The sequence below is a fragment of the Triticum aestivum genome, chromosome 7D (genome assembly GCF_018294505.1).
Source record: "Triticum aestivum cultivar Chinese Spring chromosome 7D, IWGSC CS RefSeq v2.1, whole genome shotgun sequence".
In the NCBI taxonomy this organism is placed as follows: Eukaryota; Viridiplantae; Streptophyta; class Magnoliopsida; order Poales; family Poaceae; genus Triticum; species Triticum aestivum.
The window spans coordinates 173355466-173361465 of record NC_057814.1 but is presented as its reverse complement, the minus strand read 5'-3'; positions in this window follow the sequence as shown (position 1 = coordinate 173361465).

The following is a 6000-nucleotide window of genomic DNA, read 5'->3' as shown; positions in this document are numbered from 1 at the left end:
ATCCGGGTGGCCGAGGAGCGCCGCGACGGCGAGTACCTCGAGATGCTCGAGCGAGAGGCTGAGGAGGAGGCGCGCCAGGCCGCGGCTGCACAGGCGGCCGCACCCCCCCCCCCCCCCCCCCCCCCCCCCGCGGGCACAGCCTGCGCCCGAATGACGGCGCTCAGGAACACGGCGTTGCCTGGGCCGGGCCGGCGCCGACGCTCATCGACCTCACGGACCCCGAGGACGACGACGACGACGCCTATGGCAGCGCGCCGCCTCATAGTTTAGGCTATTTTTATTTTTTTTAAATGCAAATGTGGACGCGTGGACTCTCGCCGGCCTTCGTGGCCGGCTTTAATGTTTAATTAATGTTGTTTCTCTTTTTTAATATGCATGCATTTTTTTCTAGCACCGTTAAAATGGGTCAGGCCAGCGTTGGGCGCACGCGCCGACCCAAACGCGGAAGCGGACATCCATGTCCGTCTGGCCGACCCAAACAGACAAAAAGTGGACAAAATCACCGTCCATTTGGGTCGGCCCGTTGAAGTTGCTCTTATGTTGCTGAAAATTATCTTCTGAAATTATCACAGGGGTCACGATGGATTTTGTCTGATATGGGAATGCAAGTACATTTTTTTATTTTCTTCTTTTTCTGTGCTTGCGTACTTTTTTCTTTCTTTTGAACACAGTACGATGCCTACATACAACTTGCACTCATCCATATAAAAGCATGCACACATTAGAGCATCTCTAGTAGATCCCGCAAATCGGGCCGTTTCTATAATAACCATCAGTTTGCGGGATACATCTCATATCCTCGGCCTGAATAGATTCACCGAATCCGTCCGTCCTAGAATTTTTTTATGGGATCCCGCATCCGCAAGCCCAATTCCTCTATATGTGCGGGATTTCGCCCTCCTTTTGCAGTATCCTCTATCCTTTACGGGAGGGAAATTTTAGCCCCAACCGCTTCCCTCACAGCCGGCGCCATGGCCTCCCAAGCTCGTTTCCGGCCAAATCTCGTCGCATTTGCCGCACGCGAGCTGCCGCACGCCGGCGCTCGTCGCCGTAAGTGCTAGTCGCAGCCGAGCTCGCCGCTGGCCACCGGCGCAGCAGCAACGCGCTAGCTAGCTAGCAAAACACGTACGCGTAGCAAACTAGCTAGCTAGCACGAGCCAGGCGCGAGCAGGAGCTCGGCCGCGGGCGCGAGTAGGAGCTCGACCGCGTCGGACGTGGTGCACGCCAACAACAGCGACGGGAGGAGCCTCCGGTGATGGCGGCGTAGCAACAGCTCGGCCGGCACGAGCACTACCTGTGAATTGAAAGACCCAATTGTAATTTAGTTTACATTTTTAGGGGGGTAATTTTGTCAGATTTTTTTTACAGGATCTGTCCTGGCGAAATAAAAGTCGTACTGCAAAATCGTGAAGAAAAACGTTTTGAGGTATCTTGTAAACCAAATTTTGCGGGATGAGGTATACAGGATCTCCTAGAGATGCTCTTATCCCTATGACCACCTCCGAGATACTGAGGCAGCACAACCATCTTAAGATCGACTATAGCCACCTCGAAAGACAGAGATTGGAAGAGAATTTAGGGGTGGATTGAGCAGATTTTGTCGGTAGGAGGTAAGTAGGTGCTAATAAAATCAATAGCACAAGCCCTCCCTACATATGCTATGGGGTGCTTTAAATTACGAGGATGCCTTTGTGAACACAAAGATTCCCTCATAAGGAAGTTTTGGTGGGGGCGAAGGAAGGAAGGAAGGAAGGAAGGAAGAAGAATAGCTTGGGTTTCTTAAGAAGAAATGTCTCAACCCAAATATATGGGAGGAATGGGGTTTAGGAAGATGGAACTTTTTAACGTGGCCTTGTTAGGTAAACAAGGGTGGCGGATGTTGCAAAATCCCGACACACTCGATGCATGGATTTTGAAGACACTGTATTTTCCTAATGGATAGTTCCTTTCTGTGTCATTGGGTTCTTGTCCTTCACAAATTTGGCACTTGATCTTTGAGGGCTGAGAGGCTTTGAAGCAGGGGATTATCAAGAGGATTGGTAATGGCCAGAAAACGAACATTTGGAGTGACAATTGGCTCCCGGGGCTAAACATGGTGAGACAAATAGCACCATTGGTGAACAACAGTTCAAAGATTGTGAGCGACTAATGAATCAAGCGTCTCGGGCTTGCAATGAACAACTCATTGAGTGTATGTCACTAATGGATTCTGATTATGTGTTGAAATTCCCTCTACCAATGCCAAATATGGAGGACTTTTGGGCTTCAAATATGGAGAGCTTGGGTGTTTTTTCGGTCAGGTCAGCCTATCGTATGTTGATCCATGTGAAGAAGCATGGAGAGGCTTGGCTAGATGGACAATCCAAAAATATAGGTCCGAACATTAAGGAGAAGGCATGGACTAAGATGTGGTGCCACAAAATACCATTTAAGGTGAAGATATTTGCATAGAGATTAGTAAGACAAAGTATGCCCATTGAGGATGTAAGGCATCATAAAAAATGGTGGTTACGAATGTGTGCTCGCTATGTCAGTGAAAGGAGGATTCTTGAAGACACTCGATGTTAGGGTGCAAAGTGGCAAGATGTGTATGGATTTTAGTAGATGAAAAATTGTACGAACAAGTCTCTTGGTGTATGGAGCCAAGGGCAAAAATGTTGGTTGTTTGAGATGGGTGAAGCTCTTTATGAGCAATAGTACATCAAGTTAATTGTAACAATGTGAATCTGGAAGGGGGAGCGAGATGTAATCCATGAATCACTCTACCAAAGGCCTTCTGCTATTTGCAGTTTTAGCATGAATATATGCAAGAGCTAAAGGATATAGAAGAAAATTGGGAAGAATTGCATCAAATTCATATGAGGAGGTCTCAGGCCAGGTAGATTGCTCCACCCCTAGACGATGTTAAATGCAATTTTAGTGGTGCCCTATCCTTGGAGACTCGCAGTAGTGAAACAACTACCATATTCAGGGAGAGAGATGGAAGCTTCATGGGAGAATTTGTTCTTGTGTTGGACGGGGTGGTTGATCTAAAATGTGTTGAGGCTATTGCGTGCAGAGAAGCAATGTGCTTTGGTGTCTTGCATGCAGGTGATGATGTAATTGCATCAGATTGGATGGATGTAGTGAAGGAGATTGCAGAGGGGTCCAAGGGAGAGCACGCTATGATCATCAATGAAACTAGGAGAATGAAGGTGGAGGTTGGATATATTGTTTTTCATCATGAATATAGAGATTCCAATGAGGATACTCATACTATAGTAGAAATTCTCTAGATCTCGCATCTGGTCGCCATGTTTGGCTGTTGGAGGCCCTGGGTTATGCAAACCTTAGGATCCTTGATTAATAAAGCTCATGAGTTCCCCTACAAAAAATAAGAAGACCAGTACAACAACAAGTAAACAGCACTTTCAACAAGGTAACAATGCAAGTCCATTTGCTGCTGAGCCTGACTAGTAAAAGGTCAGGACATGAGTTTTCACCCTGTACATGAAGCGGTGTTCAACTCAGTATCTTGAAGATAGATTGTTTGATAGCCTCCTTTGGTAGTTCATGCCAGGTCCAAAAGACACTAGCAGATTCGTGGGACGCCTTCCCACCATAGACCACCGGCATGACCGTCAGGTGGATATCCATGTATCGACGCGGAACTGGCCGCCGCCACTCTACACAAACACAAGACACGCCATCATCCACCTTATCGTCGAAGCCTCTTCTCCAGAGCAAGAAGTTGGTGGAGAAACGCAAACGCTCCCCTTGCTCATCAGTGCAGGGCTCTATCACTGGTGCCTCAAGCATCCTTGTGTGATGGCCAATGCCCTCGAACTGGACAAAAATCATCTTTGCATTGCTAGCGAGTGTCGCACGCGACCATCGCCAATGTGCCTACAAATACGCCGACGTGCCGGTAGATGAGTTGTTGCGACTCTTGAATGTTGTTGTGATCGCTAAGTGTCACTGGCCCTGCCGCAATGACCAGCGGAGGCCACTGCCATGATTACTCGCGCATTTTTCACCGATGATGTTGTGTGTGTTGTCGCCTCTGTGAGCACCGACACCACCAGCTCCGCCTTTTTCGCACATCAGGACGCCGACACCGGAGCCACTTGCTTGGCAACCTCATCGGGTGGTGACGAGGGAGAGGAGGAGGAGAGGGGGTGATGGTGTGACAGAACCCTAGGCGCCACCCGTATTGCCCGAGCGGATGACACAGGGTGCGTTTTCCATGACAATGAAGAAGGGGAGTTGAGAGGCAAAATGAAGAAAAGAGAATACAGTTTTAGATATGTTTTATAGAGGCAAGGGGCTAAATGATAAAACCCAACAGGTGAGATGGGGTCGGAGCATGGTTTAAAGAACCAAACCAGACCGTCGGTTGAAACCGGTGGCCTCAGCGGTTTTTAAAGTAATGAAACCATTCCACAATTGGACCAAAGAAAACCATCCGAATCGATCGGGTCTTCTAAAGGCAGGGTGCTAAACCTAAGCGGTTGGACCAATAAAACGCAAATTAGAAGAAAATATGTGTGCTTTTCATGGGATTCGACCCAGGTCACAGGGGTTAAAGGCTGAAGGACTCAAAACTAGCCTGATAGCCACCTATGTTAGGCTTACTTGTTGTCCTAATGAAAGAAATATTTATATTTGAGCTTTATTCTATGCAAAAAAAGTTGTACCTTGAACTGGTATCGTACTAAAGGTCCGACCAGTGAAAACCTGAACCACCAGGCTCATCGATTTGATCCCCGATTCAGTTCTTTAAACTATGAGTTGGAGATGATTTTGGACCTAGATGCCGCACTTATTGCACTTCAAGCAGTTGAATGCCAATTTTAAAAGTTCAAGTATTTACTGACACATTCATTTTTTGTTGGAAAACTTTCAATCTATTCATCTTCAATCATGACAGTACAATAAACACCAGAAATAATAAAATTTACATCTAAATCCGTAGACCACCTAGTGTCGACTACAAGCACTGAAGCAAGCCAAAGGCGTGCCGCCATCATCGGTCCTTCCTCGCCGGAGCCGGGCAAAACTTGTTGTAGTAGACAGTTGGGAAGTCGTCATGCTAAGCCCCATAGGACCAACGCACCAGAACAGCAATCGCCGTTGATAAAGAGTAGCGTAGATCGAAAGGATCCAACCTGCAGGCACATGAATGTAGACGAACGACGACCAAATACGAGCAGATCCACAAAAAACAGATCCACCGAAGACACACCTTCACAAGCCCACCGATGATGCTAAACGCATCATCGGAACACAGGCTAGGCGAAGAGAATCTTATTCCATTTTCAAGGAGCCACCGCTGTCTCACCTTTCTAAGCAGGACACGAAACCTTAACAAAACTCAAACAAAAAAAAACATCTAAAAGCAGAGACCTCCAGCCGGTAAGGGCCGAGATCCACAATGACCCCATGGCCTTAAGGCCACTGGAGAGAAGGTGGGCCGGCGGCGGCGCTAACAGGAGGCAAAGGAACCTTAAGCTTTTTAGGAGAGAAGAGGCGGCGGTGGCTGCGTGAGGTAACGTGAACGTCATGGGCTCCACTCTGATATTTACTCACACCTTCTTGTGCACTTTTCTACAAAATTAATATAGTTCGTTGCACTCAAAAGAGCTTTTCAAATATATAAATTCATATATAACGTACATTTTACATTCCGTCCAAAATTAGTTGACGTTTAAACAGACACATCTAGTATTAATACATGTACTGCACTGAATTAACGGACTAATAGTTGGCGAAATAAAATATTAGAATATAGTGTGGGTCTTATGCATCGGAAAAGGGTACCTGTAAGAGCATTTATAGCCGGGCACCCCAAACGCCCTCACACGTCCAAGCGGACGGCCCGGTCAGTAATCGGTCAAAAAAAAGACTAGACAGGAGCCTCAAACCGGCCTCAAACGCCCGCGCTGGCTGGCACCCCTCATATCCATTTCAAATATGGGGTGCATATGGGGAGGCCCGGGCGCGTCCACCACGTTGGACCCA